Source organism: Papaver somniferum, chromosome 1, assembly GCF_003573695.1.
Source record: "Papaver somniferum cultivar HN1 chromosome 1, ASM357369v1, whole genome shotgun sequence".
Lineage (NCBI taxonomy): Eukaryota > Viridiplantae > Streptophyta > Magnoliopsida > Ranunculales > Papaveraceae > Papaver > Papaver somniferum.
Window position 1 is genome coordinate 196,714,725 of NC_039358.1, and position 21,654 is coordinate 196,736,378.

Genomic DNA, 21,654 nt, shown 5'->3' on the forward strand with positions numbered 1-21,654 from the left:
CAAAAGAAAAAGAAAAGTCCTAAAAGGAAGGGAAGTTCTATGCAAACACAAACAAGGATGACTTCACCACAACAAACCTACTGATTTCTAGCAAACAAAAAGCATGATGGCTCCACTTAGATTGTTTCTAGACCAGCTTCTAATCCTTCGAAAGGGAATTCGTTACAATTTAAGCAAACCCCTCTGGAATCAATCCGAGTAAAAGTAAGTTGAATAGAGGCGAGGGAAGCTGCGTGGAGCTTTGATACCCAAGGCCTCACCGCATTACAAGGCGGCGCAGTCACGCATTCAACTCACAGAAACCATCATGAGCTTCGAAGTATGCTTAAAAGAGTAACCAATATTTTTCGAACGACTTTCTATTAAGCTCGTTACCCTATATGTCTCGTTCTAGTCAGTATTTTAAGCTTAGGTTCGCGTTTGGTATCGTTTTCCTAAGGCGGGCAAGAAGAGAACGGTGATGAAATCCGAACCTTTATCTTGTATGGCCAGTTTTTTCCCTTTATTAGGAAATTAAAGCAGCCGTATTCAGTTCCTCGACATATATTCACACGAAGGAAGACAGTAACTCGCTGACAGGGGATTCGCGAGTGTTTCGACAAACTTACCTCCCGTTCCAGACGGGGATGAACCGCTGAAGTCGACTCGGGCCACGAATCCTACGTCATGTACGAACCCGAGGGGCCGAGGCGATTTCGCAGTCGCCGTCCTTCTCTGCAAACAGTTTACTATTTAATACTACCCTTCTGTAGGGTTTAAAAAAAACAGAATGTCCAAAGTCCAAGTCCAAAGTCCAAAAAAAAATAAAGTGCAAAAGAAAAAGAAAAGTCTAAAAAAAAATAATATCTAAAAAAAATAAAAATGTCTCTCTTTTTTTTTTTCTCTCTTATTTTTATTAAATAAAAAAAATCTTCTTCTTTCGCTCCTTTCGCTTTGGCTTTTACTCCAAGTCTTTAAGTATTCACCAAAAGCTTTGGCAAAATATTCTTTCGCTCCAATTCCAAATTCTGTAAGGAAAAGACAAAAACCCAAAAACGTAAAGAAGAACAAATAAAATAAAACAAATAAAAACCTAAAAAAGAAAAAAAATCTAAAAATTCTAGCCTAAAGACAAGTCGCGTCGGCGGCGCCAAAAACTGATGTAGGTTTTACAGTGGTAAGAAAAGGGTTTGATTCTCGGACTTGTGAAGTTGATTTTAGACTTAAAATATAAAATTGATATAGCAAATAAAACAAAGGATGATGACAATATTGAGAGGTTACTGAGAATCGGGATTCCACCAAACTCATATACTATGGTTCAATATTAATTCTTGGACAATTATAACTCCAAAAAAGATAATATTGACTCTAAATCTTTGCCAAGGTAGATTTTATAAAACATTAACTATAAATGGTAAGCATGAGTTATCAAAACACCTAAGCTAAGCGTAACCCATCAAACTAAATCACAACTAATTAATTTAAAATCATAGTTCAAATTATATTAAGGAAAAAGTCTTAAAAAGAATATAATAAAATTACCATAGTTTTGAGAATTGGCTTCCTCCGTCATCCCAGTGATGAGGTTTAGCTCCTCATATTGTAAATGAATGTTATAAAAAAAATAGGTAGCATCATATTTATTGATTCAACGTGAAAAGGATACAAAATTTATTGATTCCCACTCACTAATATTGCTCGATTACAAGAAATATGAAATAATACTCTCACTATTTTTCTCAATCTCCCCCCACCAAGAACCCCCGAGATGATTCCATACAACTCCTTTTATAGTGGGGATTCTGAAATCCTTCCATAATTTTCTACATGAATGTGGTGATTCATGATATTATATCCAAAGGTTAAAAGGTGCATCCTTATATAAGCTGTCGCGAAGGTGACCTCATCACAGCACGACGTGCTGTGTCGTGTTAGGCTAAATCACGTGCTGCGCTGGATTGTGCTCAAATTTTAGCGTGCTGTGCTAGGCCGTGCTCGTGCTGGCACAAACCAATTTACACCTCTACTCACATTCCATTCTATGCCTAAAACATGACCATTCAGTTGCAAATCAAGAATAACAAAGTCTAGCCCCAAAAACAAAAATAGTCAGGAATGTAATTTTTCGGTTTACAATTTTTTCTATCCAACTACACTAAACCAAATAATTTCCCTTCTAAAAATAACAACACCTTTCATTAGTATAACTGCAGTTGCTCTCTTAACAGAAGTTTATCATCCATAGAGGATCAGCTTGGACGATTGCTTCATCTTCTATTGTAAATTTTACCTCAAAATTTGAGCAATTATATCCTTACTGTACTTTGTGTTTCTTCTTTCATAAGCCATGAAATAAAAATACAATCATATCCAATCATAATGTCACCCATACCAATCCTGCTACTGAATATATAGACCCTTTCACAAAAAAAAAATCCAAAAACACAACTTAAAATTTATATATGTGCAAAGGACAAAATTAAAATCAAAACAGAATCGAGATAAAAAGCAAACCCTGTCTACCGTTTGGTTCAGATAAATTAACTGATAAGCACGTAAGCGCTGCATTTTATACCCATATTTATATTAGTTAGGACTCGATAGTTTGGCTAATAATATTATTTTAGTGCTTTTTTAGAAAGTACTAGCAATTTCGATCATCCGAGAAAATAATTGCTAAATAGAATTATAATGGCGTTTGCGACTCACTGCACCTAACGTGACAACACTGGCTCGTGGGCTGCCAAATCGACAAGTCGCATTACTAACTCATTTCACGGCCAGGGGATACTACAGAATGGATACATTACAAAAGAATTGCATTTCTTATTCCAAGCATGTCAATTCCACTAACAGCAAAGAGATAAGTGGACCTTGGTGATCAAAGTTATGTTTGGAATTTTCTAAAGAAGTTTACAAGGAAACGAAAGGTCTTTTGTTAGCTCAATAACGTGAACTGCACTAGTGGGGTTAAGAGGACAGTAGGACGTGGCTTCTTTCTCCCCATCTCGTTCGTGAAATGTTCAGAACATTTGGTTTTCTCTACACATTTCCATTCTTTGTGAAGGGATAAAGAAATAATCATTTACGATCCACGTTGAGCAGCAGGTGGTATTCTTATCCACGGAAGATGATTTTCGGTAGCAGAAATGTTGATGGAGGTAGCCACAATGGCAGCAGCTCTTCGCAAATGGTGATGGTGGAAATAATTGCAGGTAGTGGTCGAGTTCATCTTATGAAATGGTGTTGGCTGATGACGGCAGTAGAGATGGGTTTTGACCCATCGCGGTCTTGATTGAATGTGAACTGGTGCCGTAGAATGTGCTGTACCGGTTGTAGATATGTGTGTGACAATGGAGTCAGTTCTCTGGCAGTTGGCAGTGAAGAGGTGCTGGTGGAGATGGATTTGAGTGACGAATTTATGAGCCTAGGCTGCTGGCATCAACTGGAATCAACAACTACAAGCTAATGGTTGTGAGATTCATGAAATGGTGAACTGTTGGTACTCAATAGAAGAAGATGACTATGCTGATCGGGAGTTTATACTGCTGTGGTCTAGGTAGTGTTCCTGGTTTTGAAGCCGAGCACTGAAATGGGACCATTGCAGGTGTTGGTTCGAGTGTCAAATGGAGGGTCCGTTGGCTTGTCGAGAAATTGATAATCCAGAAGTGGCAGAATGTTTCGAGTAAGATGGTAGTTTTTCTTGAAGAAGGGAAGTATGGATCAATTAATGGAGCAGTACCTTGGTCGAGCAAATTCAGATTGAAGTGTATCTGCCGGTGCTGCAAGCAGCCATGGACGGAATGAGTTGTATCCACGATGGAGAAGTGGTGTAGGATGTTAGTACTGGAAACGGAAGAAACCACACATAGATAAAACTTCTCGAAGGAAGAATATGATTATTCAAAGTCTGTCCTCTTTTTCTTTAGACGAGGACATATATAGGCCTTATTAGGCTTAATGACAATATCTTCTAAGATTAATGCAAATAAAAGGAAATCTACCCAAATACGATATCATGCAAGATATCTCTTATTTCTTAACAAAAATAACAAACATGCAGATATTCTTGCATGGTTAACGAATATTCTTTCGCTGATCTCTTCCTTTCAAATAAGATTCTGCCATATCTTGCACTACATCATTCTCCCCGGGAAAGAGGAAATTCGCCCTCGAATTAGGCAGGTTAGGAAGATCATCATCGGACGAGTCGCCGTGGTAGGGAATTAGATGACGCACATTGAACACATCAGTCGTATGAATATGACTGGGAAGGTTCAGACGGTAAGCATTGGGGTTGAGTTTTTCAATTATTTCAAATGGACCAATCTTGCGAGGACCCAACTTGTTGTATGTACCCGCCGAAAAACGTTCCTTAATAAGCACAGCCCAAACGAAATCACCTACCTCAAATTCAACATGACGACGATGCTTATCAGCGGCCGTTTTATATTTGGTAGAAGAAGCTACCAAATTTTGAGCAGCAATCTCATGAATGTGGTGAAGATTCTCCACTAACGCATCCGCAGTGGTATGCACACGTTGTAGGTCTGGAACCGGTGCTAGGTCGAGTGAGGAACGAGGGTTAAACCCACAGACCACTTGAAAAGGACTAAACCCTGTGCTTCTATGAATTGCTCTATTGAAAGCGAATTCAGCTTGAAACAGATGTTGATCCCATTGCTTAGTGTGAGACCCAACCAAACTACGAAGTAAATTCCCAAGAGAACGGTTCACTACCTCTGTCTGCCTATCCGTTTGTGGATGATAAGCGCTGCTTAATTTTAGCTCCGTACGTAACAATTTCCAAAGACATCTCCAAAAATGACTAAGAAATTTAGAATCACGGTCGGAAACAATGGATTCCGGAAGACCATGCAGACGGTATACATGTCTGAAAAATAATAGCGCCACATTAACCGCGTCCGTAGTCTTCTTGCATGCTACAAAATGTGACATCTTGGAAAATCTGTCAACTATAACAAAAACAGAATCCATTCCCTGTTGAGTGCGCGGAAAACCGACGACAAAGTCCATACTAATATCAGTCCATGGCTTTGAAGGAATTGGTAACGGCATATAAAGACCCGCATTCGTAGCTGACCCTTTAGAGATCTGACAGATGTGACAACGGGAGACAAATCGTTGTACCTCCTTAAACAGACGCGGCCAAAAATATGAGAAAGAGATCAGTTGGAATGTTTTGTCACGACCAAAGGGACCTTCGTTATGTATCTCCTGGATGATCTTCAACCGCAAGCTACAGGACGGGATGCACAGTCGAGTACCTTTGAAGATAAATCCTTCCAGCAAGGAGAATTGTGTACTCTTGCCTGCATGTACAGCTTCCAATATGACAGAAAAATATGGGTCTGATTGGTATAATGTCGCAAACGAGTCAAACCCCAATACTTCAGTCCGCAGGGATGTTAAGAGGTTTCGACGACGACTCAGACCATCATCCACATGGTTTAGAGTACCAGCTTTGTGTTTGAGGACGAACGTGAAATCCTGCAGATAGCTAGCCCACTTAACCTGTCGTGCATTCATCTTGTCTTGATTACCTATGTGCTTGAGAGCGTCGTGGTCAGTAAACAAAACAAAGTCGGAATGAATCAAATAATGACGCCAGTGCTTGAGAGTCTGTATGATGGCATAAAATTCCAATTCGTACGTGCTATAATTACGTTTGGCTCCATTCAACTTTTCACTGAAAAAGGCGACCGGCTTACCTGTTTGGCTTAAGACGGCACCAATACCAACCTTAGAGGCGTCTGTGTGAACTTCGAACGGCAAAGAAAAATTGGGTAAAGCTAATATAGGAGCCGAACAAAGCTTCTCTTTAAGCGAAATGAAGCTTGCTGTCGCCTCTTCTGTCCATGCAAATTTACCATTCTTCATGCAGTCGGTGATTGCCGCTGCTATCGTGCTAAAATGGGGAATAAATCTCCTATAAAAAGACGCAAACCCGTGAAAACTCCGAGCCTCATGGATTGTTTGGGGGCAAGGCCAAGTACGTACATCATCAACCTTAGACTCATCCACCGAGATGCCATCCTTGGATATGACGTATCCGAGAAACAGAATACGATCCGTACAAAAAACACACTTCTTTGGAGCAGCAAAAAAATGTTGTTGGCGTAAAACTACTAAGACCTCACGAAGATGACATAAGTGACAATCCAAGTTAGTAGTATAAACCAATATGTCGTCGAAATAAACGACAACAAACTTACCCAGAAATGGTTTTAATACTTCGTTCATTACGCGCATAAATGTACTAGGAGCATTGGAGAGACCAAACGGCATTACCAACCATTCATAAAGTCCTTCCCTCGTTTTAAAAGCGGTCTTCCATTCATCTCCTGGCCGTATACGAATCTGATGGTAGCCACTACGCAAATCCAATTTGCTAAAAACCGTAGCACCATGAAGCTGGTCAAGTATATCGTCTAATCGAGGAATAGGAAAATGATACTTTATCGTAATCTTATTAATAGCACGACTATCCACGCACATGCGACATGTACCATCCTTCTTAGGAATGAGCAACGCCGGAACTGCGCAAGGGCTGAGACTCTCCCTGATAAGGCCTTTGGCTAATAACTCCCCCACTTGACGTTGTAGTTCCATATATTCTTTTGGACTCATGCGATAATGAGGTCGATTAGGAAGCACTGAACCAGGCACCAAGTCTATTCGGTGCTGAATAGCTCGAGAAGGAGGCAAACCCTCTGGAAGATTAACTGGGAAGATATCCTCAAAGTCCGATAATAGCTCCTGCACACATGTCGGAACTTCCATAGCAGCTGTAGCCTCACGAGAGAGACCACACAAGAGGAACACCATCCCCTCAGTGAGCATCTCGTTCTCAAACAGACGCCAAGAAAGAAAATTGGAAGCCACGGGAGAAACAGGTTCGTGTACTGTCATATTGGCAGGAACCAACGTAACACGAGTATGCTTAAAAATAAAAGAGTATGTGTTCAGCTTACCATCATGAGTCACTTCCCTATCGTATTGCCATGGTCGACCCAACAGCAGATGACAGGCATCCATCACCACAACATCACACCACACGGCATCTTCATAGACAACACCAATGGAAAATTTCACAAGACAACGTCTGGAAATAGTTACCTCGGATCCCTTACTAAGCCAGTGAAGGGAATATGGGCTAGGATGTTTTTCCGTGGGAAGCTTGAGTTTCCGAACAGCCTCGTCCGAAACCACGTTTTCACAGCTGCCAGAATCCACGATCAAACGACACAATCCAGGACGAAAGGAGTTTTACCTTTTTGATTTCGAGACGCTTTCAACTGACGCCACCAAACAGCATCCCTTCCGCGAAAGCGCGTAGCCACAAGCGGAACCACTCGATCCTCAGGAACCCTCTTAAATTCCAGAACTTCCTCCACAGTAGAGAACCAGTCGATACAATCTTCCGGTGATAAACCACTACCATGAAACTCAGGAATCTCTATGCGGAATGACGATTCCCAACTCCTAGAATCACGCTCACGCCCAGCAAAGGGGTTTTCAGTATCATTATCGTCATCTGTTCCATCCGAATTGGATTCATCCGTAGGAGGACGACGACGCTCATGTCGTTGTAACAATGTTGCTACTTGACCGGCGAGCTGCTCAACCGTGCGTGAAAATTCATCGTATCTAGTCCTCTCCATCACCTCATCAACTAGAGCTTCGCGAGGACCACCCTGACCTCTACCACGAACCATGTTGGAAGGATCGATACCCAGATTTTGAATACCAAATGGTGTGGGATGTTAGTACTGGAAACGGAAGAAACCACACATAGATAAAACTTCTCAAAGGAAGAATATGATTATTCAAAGTCTGTCCTCTTTTTCTTTAGACGAGGACATATATAGGCCTTATTAGGCTTAATGACAATATCTTCTAAGATTAATGCAAATAAAAGGAAATCTACCCAAATACGATATCATACAAGATATCTCTTATTTCTTAACAAAAATAACAAACATGCAGATATTCTTGCATGGTTAACGAATATTCTTTCGCTGATCTCTTCCTTTCAAATAAGATTCTGCCATATCTTGCACTACATCAAGAAGCTAAGCATAGAGTTCTCGGCTGGGAAAACTTTGGCAGGCAGAAAACGAGAGCCGAGTGGAAGGAGGTTTCGCCGGAGGGAGAAGTTTTGGACGGAAAGAATTGGCAAGCTTGTGTTGCATGCGGTTAGAATCCGACAGAATGGAAAGTGGTAGTTGGGTTTGATTTTGGATATCGAATGTTGGACTGGGCCTGGCAACTCGGCTAGGTCTGCACTGAATTCCTTCGCAACAGAGGATATATTGGAAGTAGGGGTGTGCAACGGACGGACGGTTGCGGATTAGGAGTCACCCGCAACCAAACCGTCAAAATTGCGGATTTGAAAAATGGAACCGTGACCGGTCCAATCACCCGCGGATTTAACCTCTGCGGATCAGCGGATTATACGGGCCGGTTGCGGATTAACCGCGGATTTGTTAGGCCAAGCCCACTCACTTTAGAGCAGAAAATGTTCCATTTCGATGTAATGGTTGAAACGAACACAAACAATCGTCCAACTGATGATGATGCATGCCACATTGTTACCTCAACGGGACAACTATCAGTTTAGCTTTTGGATGTGAACTATGAAACTAGTTGACGGTCCTAGACCATTACGAGCTCAGTTCAGTCTATAACTTCATAATTCATACTAGTTCTGTAACTTGTTTCTCTTGTTTATATTATATGTGCAGGGAATGGTTCTGTTATGCCTAACAGCGTCCATACGTTCTCTTAGGCCTGCACAGTGTGTGAACTGTGATTCTGTGAACGGATCACTGACAACATCAACTTGCCAAACACCATCTACCATTCAGTATGCAGTTTTGTATACAGCCATAACCTTAGCTTCACTATGTATAGGAGGAACGCGCTTCACCATTGCCACTATATCATAAGTTTTTCAATTTGAGTTATGGGATTACTAGTTTACTTTACTACCCAACGGTACGGGTAATCCGCGGTTTTTAAAAGACAACCGCAACCGTAACCGCACCGTGTGCGGATTTCAGAACTCCACCCATGTCCGGCCCATAAGTCTTGCGGTTTGGGTGCTATCCGTAATTTTGCGGACGGATACGGGTCAAATCCGCGGTTACGGTTTTTATACTCACCCCTAATTGGAAGGGAAAATTAAGCGTAGGCCCAAAAAAAATAATATTCTTATTGTCAGGCCCACAATTAATTTTAGATACCGTGACACCCAAAGTAATCCGAAATTATTAAGAATCAATACATAACTCGTTATGCATACTATTTTTTCAGGCATAACTCGTTATGCAGCCTAATTTTTCAGGGGTATAATTGGCAATATAATTTGGATATAACATATCTAAAAATCCACGCCTTGGAATTTTACAAATTTTATATCATTGGAAATCTTTTTAAGAGAGCTACACAACGAGTACAAAAAACAATATCAAAATTTTGTTTTTCACGAAAAAGTCGTTGGTGATCATCGTTTTAAGGAAAATTTTCGAAAACTGACTACATATTCATTATGCAGCCTCCAAAACACATGCATAACACATTATGCAGAAGCATAACGAATTATGTATCCATTTTCTCGAATGCATAACAAAGTTATGCATCTATAACGAGTTATGTAGCCATTGTTTTGGTTGATTTTAGTCCGTACATAAAAAATTGATGCATAATTGGTTATGCAACCATATTTGAGGATGCATATCAGGTTATGCATCCATTTTCTCGATGCATAAAAGATTATGCAACAATTTTCTGGTTGCATAATGCATTATGCATCCATATTTTGGATGCATATCAGGTTATGCATCCATTTTCTCGACTGCATGATGCATTATGCATCAATTTTCAATTTCACACAAAATAACAAAGATGCCGGCTAATGTGTTATGCATCCATTTTTTGACTGCATGACATGTTATGCACTCATAACAACATCTTCTTCTTCTTCTTCTTCTTCGTTGTTCATCATCCAAGCTCAAATAAGCTTTATTATTATTCCCTGTATTTTCTAAATCTCAAATTAACTTTTCTTCCTGTTCTACTTGATTGAAACAATTACAAAACCCTATCTCCATCTCAGAACACATCTCAGATCCATCTTCTCAATCATAATACCTAATTAAAAAAAAAAAACCCATTCATACATCTTTCGGAAATAACAAACAACAAGATCTCAATTCATCTCATAACATCACCTCAAACCCTAACTTTCGATTTCATTCATCTATTGTTTCCAATCTTCATGTGATTATACTGTCTATCAATATTATTGATCGTAAGTCACATTTGGGAGGAAGAAAAGAAAAATAATTGAAGAAAAAATTCCCGTGAAGAAGAAGAAGAAAAGATACGAAGAAACCAAATTTTATAAATTGTGGGTTTGGAAGAAATTTTCTCACAAAAATTGGGTGCGCGCGTGAAATTTTCCGCCCGTGGGTTTCACGGTGTAGAAAATCGGTAGAATGGGTCTCCCTGTAGTTTTCACATATTGGAACGAACAGAAAGGGAAAAGTAAGGAGGCCGACGGCCAGAGATAGAGAAGGGGGAAGCCGGAGGCGGCTGCAGAGCTGGGAAGAGGAGAAGAACAAGGGTTTGCCGTTTTGATTTTTATTTCTCCATGGTAGGCTAAATCGTTTGTTAGGGTTTAGATGGAAGTCAATTTAATTTTATAAACTCTACGATGATATTTCTAATAATGATTCATTGACTAGTAGTTTCTCTTCATATAGCTTGGTGTTTAATCGTTCATGTGATTTTCTAGATTATTTATGCTTTTGAATTGATATTTAGTGCTTCGGTTAAATCCCTAGACGAGGTATGCAAGGATAGATAGGTAATGCTTTAGGATCGCTACAGACGAAGCGAAGGAAATTACAACAGAGAAACTATATTTTAGAATTTAATATAAAATCTTCCGGGACATGAGATTGATTTCAAATTTTGTCTTGAGTGATAAATAGAGATTAGTAGAGTTATATATGATTGAATTGGCGGAAATCGAAAACCCTCACAACCCTTTCTAATTTTTGTTACGTCTTTGTTATTTATTATTACATTTTTTCCGAATTTCTGAAAACTCTCAAAAACATCATATTACGATTACTTAGTTTTTGGTATTAGTTGGTAGAGTATTTCACACTCCTCGTGGGAAAGACCTGTACTTGCCATTGTTCTACTAGTTAGACACTGTGCACTTGTGGTGGACCCGGGAAAGCGTGAAAATTAAGCGTAATAAAAACGGGCCTACAGTAATACCGCAAGTGCACGGTCGTCGGTTGTAGCTCGTGCAAGTACGGGTCGATCCACAGAGACTGGGTGTGTTTTGTAGTTTCTAACTATTTTGGGTTTCTAAATTGCTAATGGGCTTTGAGTACCAAAGGGTATTGAATATCAATGGGCTTTGAATAACTTTGAAGCTTTTGCTTTCACAATAAGAGCAAGATGGGATTCGATTAACTGTGAAGCAGTTTGGGCTTTTGGTCTTTTGAATTGCACTGGGCCTTGGGCTAACAGTGACTGTGAATTGGGCTCAATGTCTTTTGATGTGAACTGGGCTTGGTAATAGTGAACTGGGCCTTAGCTTTTTGGAGTGAACTGAGCCTTGGGCTCAGTTGGCTGGGCCTTTAGATTAGCTAGGCTTTAGGTCTTAACCTGAACTGTGGTCTTTAGCTGAGCCAAGCTCAGTTGCAGCAGCAGCAGTGGCTTCAGCAGCAACAGAAGCAGGAGAACAAGGCAGCAGAGCACTAGGCAGTGAATGCAGTAACAAGAACAGGAGAAACAAAAGAGAAGAAAGAGCAAATAGTGGCAGTGGAGAGTGATAGTGAAGAAAAGCAAAGGAAATGGCAGTGTAATAAACCAAGGACTAAGCCAAGGGCAATGGCAGTGAGCAAATAAGAATAACAGAACAGAGAAACAACACAACTGGGTTATGAATCCACCCTGTGACCTAGCCAGATAGTATAGTTCTAGGTTGAATCCTTAATGGAACTAAGTGACAGTTAAGGCCAACTTAAGATCCTAAGCATACAAAAAGGGAATAGCAAGATAAACAACTTGCTCAACTGATGTGCTCCTAGTATTGTCTGTCTTTTGACAGTACAATCAATCACAAGCACTAGTGAGCACTGAATTCTCCCATTGCTCAATCAAATCAGTGCACTAAGGCTTCTAACCTAACATTCCACTACCTAACAGTCCACTAAAGCTTCATCTGAGCCTCAGCTAATGAGAACATGAGAGAACAGATGGAACAACACATGATTAACAGGAACAACACAAAAACATCACATTAACAACAACAACAACAGGATATTAAAACAGGGAACATTACACAAAAACAGGGAACATCACATTAACAACAGGGAACATTACACAAAACAGAACATGAATATATGCAGAACATCAAAGTTCTGGACACTGGCTATTCCAGCATAAGCCAATTTCACACCCACAGTCCCCTATTTATACATACAATGGAAATCCCAAAAAATCCCCAATTAACAGCAAAATTAGGGTTTGTAAAAAAATACAATTAAACCCAAAATTGGTTCACCTAACCTTCTGATAACAACCCAATCAACCAACCCATGCTTCAATTAGACGTACAATCATGTTCCCCCAATTATCCCCAAATTATGAAATTAGGGTTTATAAGAAATAGAAATTAGGTTTACCTAATCACTGCAAACTCTTGATAGCTCTCACCCATGCTTCCTTACGGTCTTATGATGCTTCCCACGCCTCCAATTGATCTATATCATCAACTAATTTCACCAACTCACTCCTAGGGTTCAGAGGTGAGAGAATAGGCGAAATTAGTTGTATGAGAGAGATTAGAACATGATATAGGTGATGGGTCGAGTGTGTATGATGATTTGAGAAGAGATGGTGGTGGTTGTGGTGGTTGAGAAGGAGTTGGTGGCGGAGCAGGTGGTGGTCGTGGAGTTGCAGAGGAGAAGAAAGGGGGAGAAGAAGGAGAAGCCGATAGTTTTAGGGTTAGGGTGTGTTTGGGTTAGGGTATAGGTATTGGGTACTCGGGTGTTGAGCGGCTTCATCAAATTTTGATGTTCTGTGACTCTGAGCTGCGGGATGCGAAGATGGTTGGTAGATCTAACGGTGAGATGAGAGATGAATCGATGCAACCGTTGGATTTTGAAACACAACGAAGTCAACGGTGTTAGATGATGTTAGGTACTGTAGTGTAGATCGGGAGTATCTAGTTTTGATGCACAAGCCTAGAAGCGATCGTTGGATTCAACTACAATCTAATCTGAAGGCTTGGAATTTAGGCGCTGTGGTGTTTGGCAGAGACTTCAGATTTTGATGCTCTATGAATGAGCGACCGTAGGATGATGAGTTGGATCCAATCTGACGGCTGAGAATGGAGGCGGTTTTGGTTATAGAAAATGGGTTTGGGTAAGGGTTTTGGGCCTTGGGTATGCCAAGCCCATATATTCTTTAAGAGCAATTCTTCCTTCTTGAGCCCATTTCTAGTCTTTTGGGCTTATGCGCACCATTCTTCGCGGCTTCCTTGTGTAATTCCTCCCGGCTTTTCACTACTTTTCTGCTCTTTTCGTTCCGCAATTCATCCAAACTTTATTTACAACCTAAAAATGCAAAATTAATTAATAAAAATATTTATTCTTGAAAACAATGAAAATACAGAATATGGGATAAAATGTAGAATTAATGCACAAAAGATGAGTTAAATGCCAACAAAAAGGGATAAATATATACATTATTTGGCACTCATCAAATACCCCCAAACCTGAATTTTACTTGTCCTCAAGTAAAACAAAACTAAGGAAATCCTAACTATACCACTGTCGCTGGTCTCTCGAATGCATTTAGCGTATGCACTAAGCCTTTTAAACCACTAAGTGTCCCTAGTGGACGAGTTGAAGTCTCGTGAAGGTTTGCTTAGAACGTACCTACAAAGTTCTAGGTCAAAATATAATCTCAGATTCCATCAAATGTGACATGTGCAAAACAGTTTAAGCTCACAGCAAAATGGAGATGTCAATCTAGCTATCGAAGGCACAATCCTAGCACTGATAACAAAAAAAGACATGTGATAAGAGTGTAAAGTGTATCTACACATGTGTAAAGAAAGATCTGAAGTTATGACTACTAATCACCAAGAGATAGTTTCTCAGGCTAAGAACTGAGGTCGAAATCTAGCTAGCTGTCCGGACTTTACGAGAATTGTGAATGAGTTGGAGGTATTTCACAATTACTCGCGTTGTACATCAATGGCATACACCCTCCTTGCTTATTATAATGAAACAACAAAATGACTATTTACATGACTCTTATTTACATTGACTACTCTCTTTTTATTTTTGGAACAAGAGAGGATGGAATTATAAATACTTGATTTTTTTGTATTTTTCTGATATTTTTTTTTCTGAATATATACATCGTTTTTTTTTTTTTTTTTTTTTTTTTTTTTTTTTTTTTTGCAAGAACTTGAAATTGATTTTTACATATGGTAGCTCTTTTGATACATAACAAAAAGAAACAAAAAAATTACATGACACTTTGCAAGAGGTAGCCCTTTTTGATGCACCCAGTTAAATTCGATGGTTGTCTTTCTTAATGTAACCTCCACCTTCTATCCCAACCAACCAAAGAACAAGCTAGTCAAGTTTCGTTCAGTATTCTAAAGTGATTGGCAATCGTAACTTCCTATAAAACACCTTGAAGATCGAGGCTATACATGTATTGGTAGATCGTGCGCGTGCAAATTTCTTATCACTATGTGAATTGTGCTAGAATCAGGGTGCCTAAATATCTAGACTAAGACTCCTAATAATTACATATTTGCACAAGAGTCAACATTTCAAGGTAAATGAGCTCCATTTTTATGATTTTTTAATTTTTTAATTTTTTATTTTGATTTTTCAATTTTTTTCAAAAAGATGGAGTTTTGTTTTCAATTATGGCATATTATCGTGGTATCTACTCTATACCCCCAAACCTAAACTAAACATTGTCCTCAATGTTTCAAAATATGGACAAAATTATAATACAACATATGAATAGGATCATGTTGAGTAGAGAAAAAGGAAAGATAATACCCAATTTCGGCGAAAGCAATATTAGAACTCCGTTATTCAAGGCAAGAATCCAACATATGTCAGCCGAGATCATATTGGATTAGCAAAATATATACAAAAGGAACAAAAGGGTTTTTAAGAAGTTTTATCTACTGGATTATATACAAAAATTCACCATACACTAACAATCTAAAGAGTTGAGGATCAACCCAAAAGAGAAAGTGTAGAGGTTTCAACAACTTCACACATGAAAGAAAAGCACGTGAAACTGTGAAACCAAATGAGCTACCCCCAAACCTGGATTTTTCAACGGATAAAATTTTGGAAACAAAATCTCGCAGTTTTGGGGGTTCATCATGCACAAGGTCTAGCTCGAAATGAACTGTGCTAGGGACGGGAAAACATGCTAATTCCAACTGTGGTTCCTCAACTGTATTATACTTAGAAGCAAAATAGTCCAAGAGGACTTGGGAATCACACAGTTCCAAACCTAGATTAGGGACTCTCAGAAAAGTCGGTTTGACAATATGGGTACAAACCAAATCTAGGTTGGGTGGAAGGCCATCAGATTGTGACTTATGTAGGACGATAGGCACATCATTATTAATCAAATCAAAATCTCCTAAGTCTTCTACACGTGTCACAACATGCTCACAATCATCAAACAAATTGGCAAGATCACAATCAGAGTCATCAACATCATCAACAAATTTATTCTCATGCATCGGCAAATCAGGAAAAATATCACAATGTGACCTAGGTAGAGAATCAGACACATCAAATATATTTTCATGCATATTAGTGTCTACAGAAGATTCAACTATTCCTATGTCATGCTCATCTTCACAGAATAATTGTACGAATCCCATGTCAATATCAAAATCATATGAATTACAATGAGTATTAGAAAGAACAACATGCATGAAGGTCGAGGGCGAGAAGCCATATGTTATTGAACCAACAGGTTCCACAATATTTTCATGTTCTTCTAACATATCATCATAATCATCATCATGGTAGCATGCATATTGGTCCTCATTAACAGTGGTGGTGTCATTAGTCGATTCATGTTCCTCTAAATTAGGTTCATATTCAACATTATTTACATGAATGGGACTAAACACTTCATTAGGGACAACATACATTTCCTCATGAATTTCCTCCTTTTGTAGGTGAAGCAACATCTGATCTAAATATGCATGAATTCGTGATGTAGATCTATCATAGTCTTGCTTACTGAGTCTTAAAGCTTCTGTGGTGGAGTCTAAATTCATGGGAGTACAAAATTCTTCATGTTCAAATTGTGGTGAATGGTACATGTGTGCATGGTCATTAGGGTTTACAAAATATTGATCGCAACCCTCAAAGGATTGATTATGGTCCCAATGACTACCATCCTCACAATTTATGGGCATTTCATACCTTGGATTTTCTCTAGATTGCCTAAAATTATGCAAAATATGACAATTCTCAACAGGGTGGTCTAAACTACCACATGCGGGACATGCATAGGTTTCAGGTTGCCTAAGAAAATTAGATGTGACAGATTCCTCATGTGATTGCATTTCTAAAGCTGTGATTCGAGCTTCTATTTGATCGATCAGTGATGATTGTGTGAGTGAGGCACTAGCAAAATGTTCATTTTCACGTTGTGATGAATGATGCATGTGTGAATAGTTATTAGGGTTCATGTATTGAGGCTCGTGACTTTGAAAATGTCCATAATAATTCCTATGACTATTGACATCATGGTCCGTGGAAGGTTCATAACGTGGCACATGCCCATAAGCAAGTTCTCTAAGAGTTTTATTTCCATCCCCAGGATCAGACCAAAATCCAGACATGATTGGCTCAAAAGCTAAGTAACTATGTTACAAAGCCCAAAATTTGGTTTTTAATGGGTTTGGATTTTTGGGAAAAATTTGGTTTTGGTGGGAGACATTTTTTTGGTTTTTTTTTTTAAAATTTTGGGAGCAAGTTTGGTTTCAATGGGTTAAAGAAGAAAAAATTTGGTTGTTAAAATGGGAGCAAGTAAAATTTGGTTTTTGAATTGGGAGCAAAAATAATTTTTTTTTTTTTTTTTTTTAAGAACAATAAAATGAAGAAAATAAAATTTGGTTTTTGAAATGGGAGCACGCCCACTGTTGGTTTTGTGTTTTCTGTGGCTCAGCTGGTTTGAAAACGTTTGGTGAAACTGAGTCCAAAATCTCGGCCTAGAATTTGGGTACTCGGCCCACTAACGAGTTAACCTAGCGTGATCGGTTACAAGCTCAGCTGGGTTTAAAAACCCAGAATACAAAATACAAGTCCAATTTAAACAAGCCCACAAAATTTAAATACACAAGCCCATAATCAATGTAAACAAACAAGCCCACAAATAAATTATTACAAACCCAACAGAAAATAAGAGAAGCCCAAAAATTGGCTTTAATATTACAAGCCCACAATTAAAAATTGGAAGCCCACAATTCGGGTTCTCTTAAATGGGTTACCTTTTAAGCACAGCCCAGTTGGGCTTTGGTTCTTTTCCTTGGTGGCGTCCCAGCAGAGGAAAAACAGGTTCAGAACAGCAGGTCCAACAACAAATGAAGTGAAGCAGATGCAGATGCAAACGCTATGCAGTGAAATGCAAAAATAGCTAATAAAACTACTAGAGAAACACAACATCAATCCCCGGCAGCGGCGCCAAAAACTTGGTGGACCCGGGAAAGCGTGAAAATTAAGCGTAATAAAAACGGGCCTACAGTAATACCGCAAGTGCACGGTCGTCGGTTGTAGCTCGTGCAAGTACGGGTCGATCCACAGAGACTGGGTGTGTTTTGTAGTTTCTAACTATTTTGGGTTTCTAAATTGCTAATGGGCTTTGAGTACCAAAGGGTCTTGAATATCAATGGGCTTTGAATAACTTTGAAGCTTTTGCTTTCACAATAAGAGCAACATGGGCTTTGATTAACTGTGAAGCAGTTTGGGCTTTTGGTCTTTTGAATTGCACTGGGCCTTGGGCTAACAGTGACTGTGAATTGGGCTCAATGTCTTTTGATGTGAACTGGGCTTGGTAACAGTGAACTGGGCCTTAGCTTTTTGGAGTGAACTGAGCCTTGGGCTCAGTTGGCTGGGCCTTTAGATTAGCTAGGCTTTAGGTCTTAACCTGAACTGTGGTCTTTAGCTGAGCCAAGCTCAGTTGCAGCAGCAGCAGAAGCAGGAGAACAAGGCAGCAGAGCACTAGGCAGTGAATGCAGTAACAAGAACAGGAGAAACAAAAGAGAAGAAAGAGCAAATAGTGGCAGTGGAGAGTGATAGTGAAGAAAAGCAAAGGAAATGGCAGTTTAATAAACCAAGGCCTAAGCCAAGGGCAATGGCAGTGAGCAAATAAGAATAACAGAACAGAGAAACAACACAACTGGGTTATGAATCCACCCTGTGACCTAGCCAGATAGTATAGTTCTAGGTTGAATCCTTAATGGAACTAAGTGACAGTTAAGGCCAACTTAAGATCCTAAGCATACAAAAAGGGAATAGCAAGATAAACAGCTTGCTCAACTGATGTGCTCCTAGTATTGACTGTCTTTTGACAGTACAATCAATCACAAGCACTAGTGAGCACTGAATTCTCCCATTGCTCAATCAAATCAGTGCACTAAGGCTTCTAACCTAACATTCCACTACCTAACAGTCCACTAAAGCTTCATCTGAGCCTCAGCTAATGAGAACATGAGAGAACAGATGGAACAACACATGATTAACAGGAACAACACAAAACATCACATTAACAACAACAACAACAGGATATTAAAACAGGGAACATTACACAAAAACAGGGAACATCACATTAACAACAGGGAACATTACACAAAACAGAACATGAATATATGCAGAACATCAAAGTTCTGGACACTGGCTATTCCAGCATAAGCCAATTTCACACCCACAGTCCCCTATTTATACATACAATGGAAATCCCAAAAAATCCCCAATTAACAGCAAAATTAGGGTTTGTAAAAAAATACAATTAAACCCAAAATTGGTTCACCTAACCTTCTGATAACAACCCAATCAACCAACCCATGCTTCAATTAGACGTACAATCATGTTCCCCCAATTATCCCCAAATTATGAAATTAGGGTTTATAAGAAATAGAATTAGGTTTACCTAATCACTGCAAACTCTTGATAGCTCTCACCCATGCTTCCTTACGGTCTTATGATGCTTCCCACGCCTCCAATTGATCTATATCATCAACTAATTTCACCAACTCACTCCTAGGGTTCAGAGGTGAGAGAATAGGCGAAATTAGTTGTATGAGAGAGATTAGAACATGATATAGGTGATGGGTCGAGTGTGTATGATGATTTGAGAAGAGATGGTGGTGGTTGTGGTGGTTGAGAAGGAGTTGGTGGCGGAGCAGGTGGTGGTCGTGGAGTTGCAGAGGAGAAGAAAGGGGGAGAAGAAGGAGAAGCCGATAGTTTTAGGGTTAGGGTGTGTTTGGGTTAGGGTATAGGTATTGGGTACTCGGGTGTTGAGCGGCTTCATCAAATTTTGATGTTCTGTGACTCTGAGCTGCGGGATGCGAAGATGGTTGGTAGATCTAACGGTGAGATGAGAGATGAATCGATGCAACCGTTGGATTTTGAAACACAACGAAGTCAACGGTGTTAGATGATGTTAGGTACTGTAGTGTAGATCGGGAGTATCTAGTTTTGATGCACAAGCCTAGAAGCGATCGTTGGATTCAACTACAATCTAATCTGAAGGCTTGGAATTTAGGCGCTGTGGTGTTTGGCAGAGACTTCAGATTTTGATGCTCTATGAATGAGCGACCGTAGGATGATGAGTTGGATCCAATCTGACGGCTGAGAATGGAGGCGGTTTTGGTTATAGAAAATGGGTTTGGGTAAGGGTTTTGGGCCTTGGGTATGCCAAGCCCATATATTCTTTAAGAGCAATTCTTCCTTCTTGAGCCCATTTCTAGTCTTTTGGGCTTATGCGCACCATTCTTCGCGGCTTCCTTGTGTAATTCCTCCCGGCTTTTCACTACTTTTCTGCTCTTTTCGTTCCGCAATTCATCCAAACTTTATTTACAACCTAAAAATGCAAAATTAATTAATAAAAATATTTATTCTTGAAAACAATGAAAATACAGAATATGGGATAAAATGTAGAATTAATGCACAAAAGATGAGTTAAATGCCAACAAAAAGGGATAAATATATACATTATTTGGCACTCATCAAATACCCCCAAACCTGAATTTTACTTGTCCTCAAGTAAAACAAAACTAAGGAAATCCTAACTATACCACTGTCGCTGGTCTCTCGAATGCATTTAGCGTATGCACTAAGCCTTTTAAACCACTAAGTGTCCCTAGTGGACGAGTTGAAGTCTCGTGAAGGTTTGCTTAGAACGTACCTACAAAGTTCTAGGTCAAAATATAATCTCAGATTCCATCAAATGTGACATGTGCAAGTCAGTTTAAGCTCACAGCAAAATGGAGATGTCAATCTAGCTATCAAAGGCACAATCCTAGCACTGATAACAAAAAAACATGTGATAAGAGTGTAAAGTGTATCTACACATGTGTAAAGAAAGATTTGAAGTTATGACTACTAATCACCAAGAGATAGTTTCTCAGGCTAAGAACCAAGGTCGAAATCTAGCTAGCTGTCCGGACTTTACGAGAATTGTGAATGAGTTGGAGTTATTTCACAATTACTCGCGTTGTACATCAATGGCATACACCCTCCTTGCTTATTACAATGAAACAACAAAATGACTATTTACATGACTCTTATTTACATTGACTACTCTCTTTTATTTTTGGAACAAGAGAGGATGGAATTATAAATACTTGATTTTTTTGTATTTTTCTGATATTTTTTTTTCTGAATATACATCGTTTTTTTTTTTTTTTTTTTTTTTTTTTTTTTTTTGCAAGAACTTGAAATTGATTTTTACATATGGTAGCTCTTTTGATACATAACAAAAAGAAACAAAAAAATTACATGACACTTTGCAAGAGGTAGCCCTTTTTGATGCACCCAGTTAAATTCGATGGTTGTCTTTCTTAATGTAACCTCCACCTTCTATCCCAACCAACCAAAGAACAAGCTAGTCAAGTTTCGTTCAGTATTCTAAAGTGATTGGAAATCGTAACTTCCTATAAAACACCTTGAAGATCGAGGCTATACATGTATTGGTAGATCGTGCGCGTGCAAATTTCTTATCACTATGTGAATTGTGCTAGAATCAGGGTGCCTAAATATCTAGACTAAGACTCCTAATAATTACATATTTGCACAAGAGTCAACATTTCAAGGTAAATGAGCTCCATTTTTATGATTTTTTAATTTTTTAATTTTTTATTTTGATTTTTCAATTTTTTCAAAAAGATGGAGTTTTGTTTTCAATTATGGCATATTATCGTGGTATCTACTCTATACCCCAAACCTAAACTAAACATTGTCCTCAATGTTTCAAAATATGGACAAAATTATAATACAACATATGAAGAGGATCATGTTGAGTAGAGAAAAAGGAAAGAGAATACCCAATTTC